Source organism: Bos javanicus, chromosome 25 (genome assembly GCF_032452875.1).
Source record: "Bos javanicus breed banteng chromosome 25, ARS-OSU_banteng_1.0, whole genome shotgun sequence".
NCBI lineage: Eukaryota > Metazoa > Chordata > Mammalia > Artiodactyla > Bovidae > Bos > Bos javanicus.
The window spans coordinates 17,660,702-17,679,188 of record NC_083892.1 but is presented as its reverse complement, the minus strand read 5'-3'; positions in this window follow the sequence as shown (position 1 = coordinate 17,679,188).

The following is an 18,487-nucleotide window of genomic DNA, read 5'->3' as shown; positions in this document are numbered from 1 at the left end:
GAGGGAGGCTCAAGAGTAAGGGGACATATGTGTACCTATGATTGATTCATGTTGACATACGGCCGAAACCAACGTAATATTGTAAAGCAATTATCATTCAATTAAAAACAAATAAAATTTTAAAAAGATGAATACAGTAGTGAGCTGATCTGCGATATGCATCCAGGTCTGGGTTCAAGACTACACCAAACCTGCCTCTTGAGAAACCTATATGCAGGTGAGGAAGCAACAGTTAGAACTGGACATGGAACAACAGACTGGTTCCAAATAGGAAAAGGAGTATGTCAAGGCTGTATATTGTCACCCTGCTTATTTAACTTCTATGCAGAGTACATCATGAGAAACGCTGGGCTGGAAGAAACACAAGCTGGAATCAAGATTGCCAGGAGAAATATCAATAACCTCATATATGCAGATGACACCACACTTATGGCAGAAAGTGAAGAGGAACTCAAAAGCCTCTTGATGAAAGTGAAAGTGGAGAGTGAAAAAGTTGGCTTAAAGCTCAACATTCAGAAAATGAAGATCATGATATCTGGTCCCATCACTTCATGGGAAATAGATGGGGAAACAGTGGAAACAGTGTCAGACTTTATTTTTATCACTGCAGATGGTGACTGCAACCATGAAATTAAAAGACACTTACTCCTTGGAAGGAAAGTTATGACCAATCTAGATGGCATATTGAAAAGCAGAGATATTACCTTACCAACAAAGGTCTGTCTAGTCAAGGCTATGGTTTTTCCAGTGGTCATGTATGGATGTGAGAGTTGGACTGTGAAGAAAGCTGAGCACTGAAGAATTGATGCTTTTGAACTGTGGTGTTGGAGAAGACTCTTGAGAGTCCCTTGGACTTCAAGGAGATCCAACCAGTCCATCCTAAAGGAGATTAGTCCTGGGTGTTCATTGGAAGGACTGCTGCTGAAGCTGAAACGCCAATACTTTGGCCACCTCATGCGAAGAGTTGACTCATTGGAAAAGACCCTGATGCTGGGAGGGATTGGGGGCAGGAGGAGAAGGGGACGACAGAGGATGAGATGGCTGGATGGCATCACCAACTCGATGGACGTGAGTTTGAGTGAACTCCGGGAGTTGGTGATGGACAGGGAGGCCTGGCGTGCTGCAATTCATCGGGTCACAAAGAGTTGGACACGACTGAGTGACTGAACTGAACTGAACTGGGTTCAAGGAGCCACTACACACCCTGCAGCGAGGTCTTAACAAAAGATTAAGACTTCCTTCCTCTTCTATAAGGAAGAAAACCGACCCTGCCCATGAGGTAATCCAAGTCCAGAACTGCAGGTGACAGGTAATGCCTGAGTGGCAGCATAACACGGTAGGTGTTGCAGAGGAGGAGTGTGGTCAGGGAGCTGCAGGGGGTGTGCTGGGCAGGAAAGGCTTTGGGGATGAAGAGTCTCAAAAAGTGAGGAGGGACCAGTGGTCAAGTTACACTCTTATGGGAGGTGGGGGAGAGCAGGTGGGGCCTCCAGCACTCCAAGCCCTTTTACTCCAACCCGCCCAGCTTGAACCATCTCAGTCATAATCACTGTGGGTCTCTCTCTCTATCCGTCTGTCTTTCCATACATCCATCCCTCGTCTCTCCATGTCTCTCTCTGCATCTTTGTCTCTCCCTCACTGTCTCTTCCTTATTTTCCTCTCAACCTCTCCCTCCCTCTCCCTCTTTGTCTGGTGTGGCCCCATCTCCCTCCCCTTCCTCCTCCTCCCTCTGCTTCACCCACTCTCTCCTAACTTCTGGGAGGCAGTCGGCTCCATCACCAACACCACTGGAGTTCAACGGAGCATCATTTTTCACGTGTCCAACTCAATAGCCTCAAACTTGTCTTCCCACCCTCATTCTTGCCTCCCTTCCATCAGTCCTCCACCTCCTGACAAAGCAAATGTTTTAAAATGCAAATCTAACTCTGGCACTCCCCTGCTTACAACCAGGGATAAAGACCGAACTTCTCAGCACAGGCTACAAGGCCCTTCCCACTCTCCAAGCACAGCCAGGTCCGTGCACCCTGGCTCACTGAACCCCAGACTCCCACCTCTTCTCAAAGGGTCCGTCTCACTCCTGCCCCAGGACCTTTGCTCTTGTTCTTCTTTCTCCCTTGAAATGCTCTCCTCACTCCCAACCTGCCATCTCTTTCCTGAGTAACTATTATTCATCCTTCCCATCTTCTTTCAGGTCCAAATATCACTTCCTCAGAGAAGCCTTCCCTGATTGCCAAGCCACATCAGATATCACTGTTATATGCTCTCTCATTCCTTTGACTTTTTCTTTAAAGAATTTATCCAAGTTTATTATTATATGTGTGAGTGTGTATGTGTCTGTCTGCTTCTTTAAGGTATCAGATAGATTAATTCATGCCTATCTTGTGCACTTAAGACCCAGGAAAGCAGAGACCAACTTTTTTAAATAACTATATACCCTGAACTCAGTACAGTGGCTGGCACATACCTTTAGTTTTTTTTTTTTTTTTTACAGTCCTCACCTCTTCCTATGATTTTCCCAACACTGAAAAAGTGTTAGTTACAATATGTATTATATTTTTGCAACTGTTTTTCTCAGAGTAAAGAATCATTACTTCATATCCCTGTCCCTGTAAAGGGAGGAGAAATGAAAGCTAGACCAAGAGGGCCAGGTGTCACCAGGAAAATGGCACATTTCCTTATGGAAGTGAAGAATAAACCATAGTTCTGCTCCACTCATGTTTATTACCTCCCCAGGCTTATAGGCATTTGAGTTTGCAACTCTCCCCTAACATTCTCCATATATTTCTGTTCTATTATTTAAGATTTGTTGCTGGACATCTCCCTGGCACTGTGCGCTGCAATACAGCAGGGGACAAGACAGAGGAAATCACTGCCCTGGTGTCACGTGGAGTCCAAGTTACATTATGTGACAGTTTTCTGTTGGATACTTGTCCTTCCACTAAACTAAGCTCCTCCCAACAGTTATAGCACAGGCTCTGAAGCCAGACTACCTTCAACCTAATCCCACCCAGGTGGCCTTGGCAAATTACTAAACTTCTCTGTGCTTTGGTTTTCTCACCTGTGAAATGGCGCTAATCATTGCACCTTCCTTCCAGTGTTACCATGAGGATAAAATGGGTTAAGACATAGCTGTTTCATAAACCCCCAATCAACGTTAATTTTCATTACTCACCTCTGTATCCTAAGCAGTACCAGCTTCACAGGCATGCTGTCACATAGGCCTCTTTCTTAGAAGAGCTCCTTATTTGGTTTAATGCTCTGCTGTCTTTAATTAAAATTAAAGAATTTTAATAACCCTAAAATTCTTAATTTTTTAACAAAGGCCCTACGTATTCATTTTTGCATCAGGCTGTGCAATTATGTGGCCAGTCCTGGTCGACATACATCAAATGTCCAGCAAAAGTCTGTTGAAAAATGAATAAGTATATAATTTTCACCAACCACAGTTGTCAGCTCGCATACACCATTGTCTTAGAGAACCAGTCAAGTGGGTCAGCACTTGAACAAAGTGGGTCAGACCTTGTTGTTGACTCATCACGTCCCTCTCCCAGAACCAAGAATACCCAAGGCCTGACCTAGGACTGAAAAGCTTTCTCATCCAACCCACCCATTTCCCAGGAAACTTGGACCTTGACAAGCTGCCAAGGCTCTTGATAGAGCCACAGAGAACCCAGTCCAATTCTCTGTTCTCCAAAATTGTACTCTGCACTGTCTCTGCTGTTCCACACCTTCTCTCCCTCCTCAGCATCCTTCGAATGAGGCATACCTGGTTTCCTTCATCCCCATTTTATAGATGGAGAGATGCAGGCTCAGAAACAAGGCCTATTAAAATTCCCCATGTAGCACAGTTCCTCTGCTCAGTCAAGTTTCTGGTTTTATAAAGAGTCTCTAACCAGAGTCCTCGTTCTTCTAGTCAAGGCTACGGTTTTTCCAGTGGTCATGTATGGATGTGAGAGTTGGACTATAAAGAAAGCTGAGTGCCAAAGAACTGATGCTTTTGAACTGTGGTGTTGGAGAAAACTCTTGAGAGTCCCTTGGACTGCAAGGAGATCCAACCAGTCCATCCTAAAGGAGATCAGTCCTGGGTGTTCATTGGAAGGACTGATGTTGAAGCTGAAGCTCCAATACTTTGGCCATCTGATGTGAAGAGCTGACTCATTTGAAAAGACCCTGATGCTGGGAAAGATTGAGGGCAGGAGGAGAAGGGGACAACAGAGGATGAGATGGTTGGCTGGCATCACCGACTCAATGGACATGAGTTTGGGTGGACTCTGGGAGTTGATGATGGACAGGGAGGCCCGGCGTGCTGCGGTTCATGGGGTCGGACAAAGCTCATGCTGCAGCAGAGTCGGACACAACTGAGCGACTGAACTGAACTGGAGTCCCAGAATCCAACCACATAAATTATTTTTAAAGTATCAGTCATACATGATAATTACATGCTAAACCTGAGCTGTGCCCTCCCCAACCCTACTGGGGCCCAATTTTTTGACCCTCTATTCCACAAAGACAAACTCATTTCCCTATACCCTGCATGCCCCAGGTCAGTGCTGCCAGGGCCCTCCATTCTTTCAGTGTTTGTTGAGAAGCTGCAAAATGCAAGCACTGTGTAGAAGCACAGATAAGAAACAAGCTAAAAAACAAATTGTATATAGTATGTCCATGGTGCCAAGCTTAGAGAGAAAATCGAGCAGGGGAGGGCCAGAGGAGTAAGCATTTTGGCCAGGAGTAGGGTGAAGATCTCAATTTTAAATAGGAATGTTAGGGAACGCTTCAGTGAGAAGGACACATATAAGCAAAAACCTGAAGAAGGTGAAGAAGCAGGTTAACACAGTTTTCTGGAGAAAGAGCACTACAAGCTGAGGAAAGAGCCAGTGCAAAAGCCCTGAGGCATTATCCATGGGTCACAAGGTAAGGAAATCTCTAAATAGCCTGGAAGCTTTGTCAAATCACACACACCTACCCCAGTTTCTCATCTCAGTCTGGTCGCCTGCAGACAAATCTAATCTATAGGTTCTTGAACAATTATTTGCCAAACCTCTATGATGGCATGCTTTATTTATTAACAACCTGGAAGGTTTTGTTTTGTTTTGTTTTGTTTTTATTTGGGGTAATCACATTTAAATGGGAGAGTTCACAGAAAAGTTTTAATATCCAACTTGGCTTGAGTTATCATGTGGCCTCACCGGGCCCACATGACTCTGTAATAATCTAACAATGACATGTAATGATCTAACAAATCTAATGATGGGAACTGGACACAGGTCCCTTGTTGGGCAGGGGAGAGGCAAGATAGAGGGGCCAGGAGCCTCTTTATCTTGGGCCACCTGGAGTGCACTCAATTCCCTTCCCTCTTGCAATAAATGTTGAAGGAGTGTGGGACACAGAGGGGAGACTTAGTCTTCTCTCAGCTCATCATATGCTCCTGCCATGGCAGCTGTTCATCCCCACCTCTCCTTGGGATTTATTTTTAATTTTAATTGGAGGCTAATTACTTTACAATATTGTAGTGGTTTTTGCCATACATTGACATGAATCAGCCATGGGAGTACATGTGTTCCCCATCCTGAACCCCCCACCTACCTCCCTCCCCCATCTCCTTGGGATTTCTATAGAATCTCTAACTCTCTCACACACACTGTCTTGAGTCCTGGACAGGCATATCTCCTTTACCAACTCTGTTGTGGCCCACAAAAGAGCCACATGGAGAACTCTCCCTCTGCCTACTGTGACATGGGAGTGCCTGTTGACCCCAACTCTCCAAGATTGCTGATATCCCCACCAGCTTCATTTCTTTTATCTTTCACTCAACCTTCAAACATTAGTCCACCCTGCAGATAGTTTCCACGTGCATCTGTCTGGGTGCCCCCTGAGTGTGGTCATTGTGCATGTTGATGAGGGTGCCCCTCCATTTTCACATGTCTAGATGTGGGATGAAAGGGTTTCCACGTGCAGGCCTGAGTGTATGAGTGCGCCCCCGTGATGAGGTACTACGTTTGTGAGCGTGGATGAGTCTGCCTGTGTGGCTGCCATCCTATCTCTGGCAGGAGGGCTCCTGTGTGGAGGGCTTCTGCTACCCTGCCCGCATCCCATTCAAAGGCACTCAGCTCAGGTACAGCCCACCTCCGGCCTCCCCCAGAGTCAGCACACACACTCAGCTGCACACACTCTTTCTTTTAAACTCGGGCCCTCTGGACCAGGAAAACAGAGAACCCTAGAGCATCCTCATGTATGGATGTGAGAGTTGAACTATAAAGAAAGTTGAGCACCAAACAATCGATGCTTTTGAACTGTGGTGTTGGAGAAGACTCTTGAGAATCCTTTGGACTGCAAGGAGATCAAACCAGTCCATCCTAAAGGAAATCAGTCCTGAATATTCATTGGAAGGACTGATGCTGGAGCTGAAGCTCCAATACTTTGGCCACCTGATGGGAAGAACCTACTCACTGAAAAAGACCCTGATGCTGGGAAAGATTGAAGGCAGGAGAAGTGGATGACAGAGGATGAGATGGTTGGATAGCATCACCGACTCAATGGACATGAGTTTGAGCAAACTCCCGGGAGTTGGTGATGGACAGGGAAGCCTGGCGTGCTGCAGTCCATGGGGTCACAAAGAGTCGGACACGACTCAGCGACTGAACTGAACTGAACTGAGAGCATCCTTGCTTCTACTACAGCCTCCTCTTCTCACCCCCTGCCCTGAGTGGAGAGTCTTCTGTAGGAGATGGACTTGAAGCACTGGCGGGAGGGAGGAGGGGGAGCGGGAGGTAAAGGGGGAGAAGAGAGCTGGATGAGGGGAAGGTCGAGAAAGGCAAACTGAGGACACGCCGCCTCGATACAGAACCTTTGCTGGAGAAGCAGGTCCCACCCACACCACGCCCCTCCCACTCAGGGCGGGGGACGGAGGGTTGGAGATGAAGGTAGCCTGTTTCCACCCAGTGTTCCTTTGGGGTTCTCAGGTCTAAGTTCATATCTCCTCCAGAATCTGGAGCAGAAAGGGGCAGCTGGGACCCCTTCCTCCAGGGCATCTCACCCGACCCCGCCACCCCTTCCTTCCACCGGGTCCAGGCAGTTGCTGATTGGCTGCGGGGACCGGCGTCCCAGCCCCCCGGCTCCGAGGCGGGAGCCGAGCGAGCCCGAGGTGGGAGGCGCACAAATGGGCTCCGGGAGCCCCTCCCGAGTCCCAGCGCCCAGCGCCCTGCGGGAGGGCTGAGCCGGGATTCCAGGCGGGCAGGTGCGGAGGGAGCGGAGGGGACCGCGGCCAAGGGTAGAAGCAAGTCCTGCGGGAAGAGAGGCGCTGCTGCTCCGGCTGCTGCCTAGGCGGTCGCCACCACCGAGCCGGCGTCCGGAGCGGGGCTGGCAGGCCGGGCGCCGAGCCGCGGGGAGCGAGGGGCGCGCTCATGGAGCACACGCACGCCCACCTCGTAGCCAACAGCTCGCAGTCCTGGTCCCCCGGCTCGGCCTGCGGCTTGGGCTTCGTGCCCGTGGTCTACTACAGCCTCTTGCTGTGCCTCGGTTTACCAGGTGAGGGGCGTGGGGGAGAGGGAGGGAAGCCGGGAGCCCAGAGAGTGCGGGGCGAACCCTGCCCAGGGCCCCCGGGCCGGGCCACCTTCTCGGTGAGATCCCTGGCGCCCCCTCTGCAAAAAGTTTACGCCTTTCCGGGCAACTGCGGACATTTCCAGACTCTGGGGGGTGAGAGGAAGTTGCGGTGGCCTGGCGGGGACGGTGCGTGTGTGTGTGTGTGTGTGTGTGTGTGTGTGTGTGTGCTTCTCAAGAGTATGCGCGGTGGGCGATGGGCCAGGATGTGTGGGGGGTCGGTGCGAGCGAGGGGACTTTGAGCTCCTCGGTGTGTATTTGTGTGCGCGACTGAAGGGCTCGGTCAGGCGTCCGTGAGGGGCTCCAGGGAGGGCCGTGTGTGTGTGTGTGTGTGACTCGACTGCAAGTCCGGACAGATGGTGTCATGGGGGCCTCCTCTCTCCCGTCGCCCCCAACGTCCACCCAGACTAGGGGCACCTCTGCCCCGCGCCGCCTAACCCCAGAGGACGCTGGAAACCCTGATCCTGGGCACTGTCTTGTTCCGGGGGGTGCTGGGATGGAGCAAGGGATGAGCCCCCCGCTGCCACCCTGAGGAAGGCGAGGCCGGCTAGGAAGAGTCAGGGTGGCTCCAGGACCATGCCCTGGACAGGGCAAGGGTGCGGAGGGACATGCGGGCTACCGAGGCCGCCACCGCAGGGGGTCACAGTCTCCTTGAGGACCTGCCTCACCCCTTGGCTTTGCCTCCCAGTTCACCGACCCTGGGCAGCTCACTGCTGCTGCAGATGTCTGTCTGGTTCCACATCTTAGCCTGCTGTCCGAAGTGTAGCTGAGACTTGTACTGAATTCCTGAAGAGAGCTTGGGGGGGCGGGGAGGGCGGCAGGGGGCGTTGCCGACGCGGGGAAGTGGGGAGTTGGTGCTTGCCAGGGCACCTGAGGCAAGGAAGGGTTTGGGGGGCTCCAGCTGGAGATGGACATTTCTCCCAGATAGTCCCTGCGACAGTCCCTGAATCTCTGTGGCAGAAATATTCCTGAAGATCACTTGCGGGCAGATGGGAGAGAGGGACAGAAAGAAATAGGAAAAAAAAAAAAAATCCAGTCCTACCTAAAGCCTAGAATCATAGCATCATCTACCCTACTGCCTTCAGGATCCTGGGAACTTGGGAGCTGGATTTCTGAAGAGCCTGGCTGAGATTTCCTTTCCAAAACATTCAACTTGGTAGCCACAGCCTCTGCCGTATTTAAATAAATCACCCCTCTCCCAAATTTGGCAGGTAGGAGAAAGCATAAGTTTGCTAAGACTGAGCCTCTCTGTCAGTGAGTGATGAGGCTTTTATTACTAACTAATTGCTCTGACTGCCCTGGCAGAGAGCTAGCCTGATTCGCACTGCTGGGGTGGCGGGCACGTGTCCTGTAATTACCCCAAGCTGGGATCGATTTAGGCCCAGCTCCCACCTCCGAACCCCCACCCCCTGGCCCTCCTGAACCTCTCCAGAACTGTCCTTTGGGGAGTGTTTTTGAGAAGGTTGCTTATTTGATGAACCACAGAAATGACAGAGCCCCCTTTCCTTTTAGCCCTCATAACAGAGTATATCTGACTCCCATCAGTCACCTCTCCATCTCCTCTTTAGACTGAAGTTACCACTCTCTCAGGCTTTTCTTCTGAAAACCCCTTGAGGCATAGAACCATAGAGACAAGGAAAGGCTCTAAGGGTCCAGAGCAGGGAAATGAGGGTGAGGAGAATGAGGGAAAGCTCATATCTTCAAACTCCTCAGGGTGGGAGTCAAGGTACTGCACACATTTACAGATTAACTCCCATGCCTGCCAGGACCTTCCTGGCCCTAGCATTGGCACCTGTCTTATGCCAGGCACAGACTCTTCAAGGCTGAGCCCAGGGCTTGGAGATTTAAAAGAGTGAGGAATTTTGATTAGAACTTGGAGGACATTGATGTGTTCATACATTCAGAGTTATGACCACCTACTGTTGTGCCAAGAGCTGAGGAGGTATGAAGAGGTGACTCAGAGACCCCTAAGACACAGTCTCTGAGATCAGGGAGCTCAGAGATGGACGCAGAGGGACCAAACATCCTGGAGAAGAGGCCAGGCTTGCAGGAAGATCATGGGCTGGTAACAGCTTGGTTAATGGCTTGCAACGTAGTTCAAGGGTGACATCCTTAAGTCATTCTCTTAAAACCATAAGGACAAAAAATACGTCCTAGTGACTAAGAGTGCAGACTATAGAATGAAGCAGAGTTGGCTGTTAATCTATGAACTTTTTAATGTCTCCGTGCCTCAGTTTCCCCTTCTGTGAAATGGGCATTGTGAGAGTACTTCCCTGGTGGCTCAGACGGTAAAGCGTCTGTCTACAATGTGGGAGACCCGAGTTCGAGCTCTGGGTTAGAAAGATCCCCTGGAGAAGGAAATGGCAATCCACTCCAGTACTATTGCCTGGAAAATCCCATGGACAGAGGAGCCTGGTAGGCTACAGTCTATGGTGTCGCAAAGAGTCGGACACAACTGAGCGACTTCACTTTCACTTTTCACCCTTGAAATTGTGGTGAGAAGTAAAGATGTTGATGGAGATGAGGGTGCAAGTCAAGCACTCAGCTCAGTGCCCAACACACCACGCATTGATTGCTGCTGTGTGTGCTGCTGCAGTTGTGGTTATCATGAAGCTGATTCAGTTGTAGGAAGGACGGGGGCTGCTTAGCCATGCCTGAGCTGGAGGAAGGACTTGGAGGCATGCTGAGAAGAGCATTGGGCTCAATGCCGGCTCCTCCGACAGAGCTCACTTCGGTATTCCCCGCCCTGCCCCCAGCCCCCAACAATTAGCAAACCCTGCCTCCGAGGCTGAGCTATGCTGGGTGTGAAGTAACAGACCGAAGAGCTTGGTAATATTGTGAAAACTGAGATTTTAATTGAATCACTTTCCTGGCAGTGGACTCACCCCAATTTCAAATTCTCACTGTGGTGGTAGAGGGTTAGGGAGTGGCTGTGTGTTGGCAACAGGGGAGCCAGTAACTAGGAGAAAGCAAGGCTGTTTCTTAGCCCCGTCAGCCTCTAGATTGATAGGAAGAGCTTGAGAAAGGCCATATGGTCCAATCCCCTGCCTCTAGGAATTGCCCCCAGACAGTCTGATTTAACTGGTCTGGTGGAGCATACAGGGGTTTCTAACGTGGAGTATAGGCAAAGCTCTGCCACTTGAGAATTCTTACTCTCTGCACCACAGTTTTCCCCACCCATAAAATGGGCGGAGCACACAGGCAGTTTATGTTAAGATAACCTATGTTAAAATGGCTTACCACAGTGCCCAGACTGTGGAAAGCACTGTCACTCAATACCTTCTCCACACTGGATCTTTTTCCTGTATTATATGCTTATATTGTTGCACTGAATCTCCCCATGATGTGTCCATATCCTGAACGTGTTTTACGGAGGAGCAAACTGAGGTTCTGAGAAGTGGAGCATCTCGTCTATAGTTGAGCAGTCCAACCAGCATGTGAACACCTGTCCTTTCCCTTGCATCCAGTACCTTCATTACTGTTAAGAAGTTATTTCACTCACTTCAGTCCTTGCTGTGTGCTCAGTGGAGAAAATTGGTGTCCCAGCTGTTCCTAAAACTCTATCTCTTTCCTCCTCCTTTTAAAATAAACAAGATATTTCCAACTTTTCAAAACACATACAATAAGCCAACAAAATCGAGTTGGGGACCCTGATTGGGCCAGCTGGGACAAGACAGTGCACAGCAGAAGGCAGTGCAGGAGGAAAAGATGAGCCTGAAATGCTTGAGGAAAGAGAGCAGGAGAAAGGACCAGTGAGCCTGCCTGATAAGGAAGGAGAAACGCAAAATTATACTGAGATTTGAAAGAGATATTTTTAAAACTTTTCCTGCTAAAAGGCACAATGGATGTTAAGGGAGACAAAGTGAGGGAGATGAAGCCTGAAACTACATGCCACACAGCAGACGGGAGCGTTTGCCCAGTTGCCTGTCTGCCTCTGGGGGTTGGTGCAGGATGAAAGGAGATGATGAGGCGGTAGCCTATCAGGTAGTAAGTGCTTTGACATGTGCTAGTTACTGTCGTCGGAGAAGGCAATGGCACCCCACTCCAGTACTCTTGCCTGGAAAATCCCATGGATGGAGGAGCCTGGTAGGCTGCAGTCCATGGGGTCGTGAAGAGTTGGACACGACTGAGCGACTTCACTTTCACTCTTCACTTTCATGCATTGGAGAAGGAAATGGCAACCCACTCCAGTATTCTTGCCTGGAGAATCCCAGGGACAGGGGAGCATGGTGGGCTGCCGTCTATGGGGTCGCACAGAGTCAGACACGACTGAAGCGACTTAGCAGCAGCAAACTGTTCTGAGCCTTCTAGACGTGTTCTCTTTTGCCTCTAAACATCTTTGGAGAAAGTGTAGTAAACAGATTAAGAGTACCCAGTCTGAAGCTGAACTTGTGGAGTTTGAGTCTTGGCTTTGGTACTTAGAAGCTGTGTGACTTTAGACAAGTGACTTTAACTCCTCTGTGCCTCAGTTTCCCCATTTGTAACATGAGGATGATGACAATAATGGAGTCATAGCATTCCTGTAAGGATTAAATAAGCACTTAACACAGTGCCTGGCACACAGCAAGCACTCTATAAGTCATTTTTTCATCATTTAAAAATTAGGGAAATCAAGGGAAAATTCCTGACTTGTTATATGACATCAACTTTACCCTAATATCAAAACAAGACAAAGACATTATAGGAAAACTAGCAACCAATAGTCTTCATGAACATAGACATAAAAATCCTTAACAAAATATTAGCAACTCTAATCTGGCAATATATCAGAAGGACAATATTGAGTTGGCCAAAAAGTTTGTTCAGGTTTTTCCATAACACCTTATGGAAAACCCAAATGAACATGTGAGCCAACATAATACACAAGACCAAATTGGATTTATCCCAGGAATATAATATAGTTATATATAGTTATAAAATAGTTCAATAGTTGAAAATCATTCACCATATTAACAATGTGATTCACCATACTGACAAACTAAAAAAGAAATTCTGTATTATCATTTTAATAGATGCAGGAAGTACTTGACAAAATTCAGTATCCTTCCATTTGATAAAAAACTTATCAAACTAGGAACAGAGAGAGAACTTCTTGAATCTGATAAAGAACATCTATTACCTACAGCTAACATCACATTTAATGATGAAAGATGGAATGCTTTTCTCCTAAGATCTAGAACAAGGCAAGGATGTTCTCATCACTCCTATTCAGCATAATACTGGACATTTTAGCCAGTGCAATAAGGCAAGAAAAGGGGAGAAGAAGGTGTACATGGAGGAAGAAATTAAATTGTTTCTATTCACAGATGATATAATTGCCTTCATAGAAAATTACAAAGACTCCACAATAGAAGCTTCTAAGGACAAAATTAATGAGTTAACATGTTTGCACATTGTTAATATGCAAAAACCCTATTGTATTTCTACATATTAGCAATGGGCAATTTGAAATTAAAAATTGGAATTAGGGGCTTCCCTGGAGAGGGCAATGGCAACCCACTTCAGTACTTTTGCCTGGAAAATCCCATGGACGGAGGAGCCTGGTAGGCTGCAGTCCATGGGGTCGCTAAGAGTCGGACACGACTGAGCGACTTCACTTTCACTTTTCACTTCCATGCATTGGAGAAGGAAATGGCAACCCACTCCAGTATTCTTGCCTGGAGAATCCCAGCGACAAAGGAGCCTAGTGAGCTGCCATCTATGGGGTCACACAGAGTCGGACACGACTGAAGCAACTTAGCAGCAGCAGCAGCTGGTGGCTCAGTGGTAAAGAATCCACAGACCAATGCAGGAGACACGGGTTCAATCCCTGGTCCAGGAAAATCCCACATCCCCCAGAACAACTAAGCCTGTGCACAACTACTGTGGAGCCTGTGCTCTAGAAAGCAAGAGCTGCAGCTACTGAGCCCATGCTGCAACCACTGGAGCCCACACGCCTCGAGCCTGTGCTCTGCAACCAGAGAAGCCACCACAATGAGAAGCCCAAGCACCGCAACTAGAGAGTAGCCCCAGCTCACCACAACTGGGGAAAGCTCTCTCACAGCAGTGGCGACCCAGTACAGCCAAAAATAAATAAATAAATAAAACTGAAAAAAAAAAAAAAACACTTTAAAAACACTTAATTTCAACTCTCTACTGTAAAAAAATAAAATGGGATTAAAAAATATATATTTCCAGGTTCCCTTAAAAAAAAACAACTGAAAACATTAGACTCTTGTTCCCAAAAAGTAGCAGTCAGCTAGAGCTGAGCAATAGGCTGCTTTGCCTTTCCTATGCAATTATGTGTGTGTGTGTGTGTGTGTGTGTGTGTGTGTGCGTACACGCACATTAACAGGTAATAACATTCATAGTACTTGAAAACCTAATAGTATAGAAAAGGCACACATTGCAAAGTCTCCCTCCCGTCCCCTTTCCCCTGCTCATCAATACCCAAAACCATCCCACCATAACCACCACACATAAGTAATCTCTGTATTAGTGTCTTTGTTGTCGTGTTTCAGTCACTAAGTCCTGACTCTTTGTGACCCCATGAACTCCAGCATACCAGGCCTCCCTGTGTTCTGCTATCTCCCGGAGCTTGCTCAAACTCATGTCCACTGAGTCTATGGTTCCATCCAACCATCTCATCCTCTGTCACTCCCTTTTCCTCTTGCCTACAATCTTTTCCAGCCTCAGGGTCTTTTTCAATGAGTCGGCTCTTCACATCAGGTGGCCAAAGTATTGGCGCTTCAGCTTCAGCCTCAGTCCTTCCAATGAATATTCAGGATTGATTTCCATTAGGAGTGACTGGTTTGATCTTGCTGTCCAAGGAACTCTCAAGAGTCTTCTCCAGCATCATAATTCAAAAGCACCAGTTCTGCAGTGCTCAGCCTACTTTATGATCCAACTCTTACATCTGTACATGACTGCTGGAAAAACCATAGCTTTGACTATACGGACCTTTGTCAGCAACATGATGTGTCTGCTTATTTAATTTTAAAAAAGTGTCTAGTTTCCAATTTATTTCAAGGTTTTTTAGTGTATATATACAAGCAAATATGAATAGGGGATTTCAAGTCTCCTTTTTTTTTTTTTATTCTCTTGAGCACATAATATACACCATCCTATATCTTGCTGTTTTCTCACTTCATATATCGATAACCCAAAACAGTATATATAATGCGTTTTCCTTCTTTAATGAAGCGATGTAGGATTCCATTGTATATTTGTACAATCTATTGAATGGTTACCCCTTCAAAAGGACACAGGCACCCCAGCTCGAGACAGTCCCTATGTGGTGCACCTAATTCTCTGTAACCTGTCTGGCCCCTCTTAATTCTCATTTGGGCTTAGGATCCTCGTTATAACAGTGGGAGAAAGAGCTTTGCATGAGGAGTCCTGAATTCCAGGCTTGGTTCTGGTAATAACCCACTGTGTGACCTTGGACAAGTCATTCTTAATGAGTTTGTTAAAGGCCCAGGAGAGCTGAACTCTGCTTGTGTTGCTCAGTTGGAGATATTCCCCATTGATGGGATTTAAGCACAGACCAATGAGGTAGCTATGCTGGAGGCTGTCTGGGCTGGCCTTGGGCTGGAGTCCAGAACAGTAGCTTTGTAATCCTTGCCTCTGACTAAGAGTTCAATAAATGTTATTAACCTTCTATTCCCTGCATTGTTTTGTGGTAATTTGAAGTAAAACATGCAAAGGCTTCGCATGGTCCTTCACACATTGTAGAAGCTCAATAAATAGTAGCTCAGATTGTTTTTATTGCCTAACATATCAGTGTGTTCAAGCACTGTAAATCCCCTAAGCCACAGACTGCTTTGTACATAGGACTTTTCTATAAATGCACAATTCCACTCCAAGTGTACCCACCAGGCATGAAGCTCCACGTCCTGGCAAACTAGGAGAGAATGATCCAATGGATTAAGCAATCAGTGCCATCATAAGCCTAGGGAATTTGTACCCCTAAGAGAGTTGCCTGTGGCTCAGTGAAGCCTCCAGAAATAATATCAGTCCAGGTCATGATATGGTCTTCAGCTAAAATTTGTGAAGAGAATGATAAGCACCACCAGCAAGTTCACACTACGTGCTACAGCTAGGATGGTGAACAGACGAGGGAAGAGAAGTGAACACAGATCCTGCCACTCAGCCTCTATGTGGATCTGAAATATGTGGATGATGTTTATAGGAGATGCAGCTCTGCAGTGCTAGGGGTGGGGCAGTGCAGGTGTCTTGAATTCAGATACCTGCATGGGGCAGCCCAACAGTGTAAATAAACAAAATGGGCCAGTTTTAAGAACTGTTTCACTTATCCAAAGAATTGTGCTTCCCTGCTGTTTTGCTGAAAACATGTGACTCTTTCAGTCTATTTCCTTTTTTATCAATGGAGACATATGTACCAAAAACACTGCCCTTTCCTCTTAATGATTGCTAACACTTATGTAGCACTTACTTTGTGCTGGAGATTCTTCAAAGCACTTTACATACATTCAGTTCAATTCAGTCACTCAGTCATGTCTGACTCTTTGCGACCCCATGGACTGCAGCATGCCCAGCTTCCCTGTCCATCACCAGCTCCCAGAGCTTACTCAAACTCATGCCCATTGAGTCAGTGATGCCATCCAACCCTCTCATCCTCTGTCATCCCCTTCTCCTCCCACCTTCAATCTTTTCAATGATTGAGCATCAGTCTTTTCATCAGAGTCTTTTCAAATGATTCAGTTCTTCGCATCAGGTGGCCAAAGTATTGGAGCTTCAGCTTCAGCATCAGTCCTTCCAATGAACACTCAGGGCTGATTTCCTTTAGGATGGACTGGTTGGATCTCCTCACAGTCCAAGGCACTCTCAAGAGTCTTCTCCAACACCACAGTTCAAAAGCATCAATTCTTTATAGTCCAACCCTCACATCCATACATGACTACTGGAAAAACCAAAGCTTTGACTAGACAGACCTTTGTTGGCAAAGTAACGTCTCTGCTTTTTAATAAGCTGTCTAGATTGGTCAGAACATTTCTTCCAAGGAGCAAGGGTCTTTTAATTTCGTGGCTGTAGTCACCATCTGCAGTGATTTTGGAGCCCAAAAAATAAATTCTGTCAGTCACTGTTTCCATTGTTTCCCCATCTATTTGCCATGAAGTGATGGGACCAGATGCCATGATCTTAGTTTTCTGAATGTTGAGTTTTAAGTCAACTTTTTCACTCTCCTCTTTCACTTTCATCAAGAGGCTCTTTAGTCCTTCTTCGCTTTCTGCCATAAGGGTGTTGTCATCTGCATATCTGAGGTTATTGATATTTCTCCCAGCAATCTTGATTCCAGCCTGTGCTTCATCCAGCCCAGCATTTCTCATGATGTACTCTGCATATAAGTTAAATAAGCAGGGTGACAATATACAGCCTTGACATACTCCTTTCCCGATTTGGAACCAGTCTACCTTATTTAATTCTCATGACAACCCTTTGAGGCATGGACAATGATTATGCCCATTTTCAGATGAGAACATTGAGACACTTACCCAAGGTCACACAAGTAGAAAATGATAGAGCAATATTTGGTACTGCTGTCCAGGTTTATTATAAGAAAATGGCAGCAGGTGTGCAATGACAGCTGACAATTGACACTCAGGCTGGACTGAGAGGTGGGGGTGATAGACACAGGGAGGAGGAGGACCTGTGAAGAGTTGACTCATTGGAAAAGACCCTGATGCTGGGAGGGATTGGGGGCAGGAGGACAAGGGGACGACAGAGGATGAGATGGCTGGATGGCATCACTGACTCGATGGACATGAGTCTGAGTGAACTCCGGGAGTTGGTGATGGACAGGGAGGCCTGACGTGCCGCAATTCATGGGGTCGCAAAGAGTCCGACGCTACCAAGCGACTGAACTGAACCACCACTCAGTTTACCAGCCAATTGTCCAGTGTTGTAAATTGTTCTAAAAACTCTAGAAATCCAGATATTTACATGAAATGCCCAATGTTTCAATGTTGGCACTGAAATTCAAAAAATTTTAAATCACTGTGTGAGCCAGCACCACCAGAGCCAAATCAAACATGTCTGCAGGCTTGATGCAGCCCACCAGGCTGCCAATTCACAAACTCCCAAGTGGGCAGAACTTCAAGAAGGACCAAGAAACATCAAGCAGGTCACAGTGAATTGAGAATGAAAACAAGCTGAAGGGAGGAGCAAGAAATAATAGAGATGGAAACCAAAAGAAAGTGTGGGTAAATCAAAAAAGCATACCAACTCAGAAAACCAGGGACTTGGCATAAACTGGAAGGAAAAGTTCCAAGAAATCCACAAACTTTATGCTGACAGTGTCTTGAAAGCCTACCATTTAGGGGGAAGGGAAATGCCCTGCGAATCTGACAATGATCGCTCAGTGGTCCCCAGACATGGATTCAGGTTCTGAATTCGTGGCTTCTATAGGTGGGGCTCTAGCAGATTGCTCAAAGCTCTCTGAGCCTCCACATTCCTCTCTGCAGAGAGAGTGGAACAGTGCCTTTCTCACAGGGTTGATGGTATGGACAAAATGAGATAATTTGAGACTAGCCAGGGCCCAGAGCCTGCCACTCCACGGTTGCTGGGTTTTGGTGAATCTAAACACTTCCATTTCCCAAAATGAGGAAACTGAGACCTCACCCAAAATCGCAGTGCTGGGAATGGCCGAGTCTGAACCAGAACTTGGTTTTTCCAAGTCTTACTTAGTTCACTTCTTACAAGGTCACATGCTAGTGGTCTCTGAAGAGGAAACAAAGTGAAAAGAGTAAAGGAGCAAAAGGCTGCTTTTAGAGCTAAGAGTGATCATCTAGATGCAGAGGAGGGGGGTGGGGAGGGGGGCGGCGCTGGTCCTGTTGTTGTTTTATGTAGGATTATTTTAGGTGGTACAAGGCTGCAGCATCAAAATCCCTTTTCA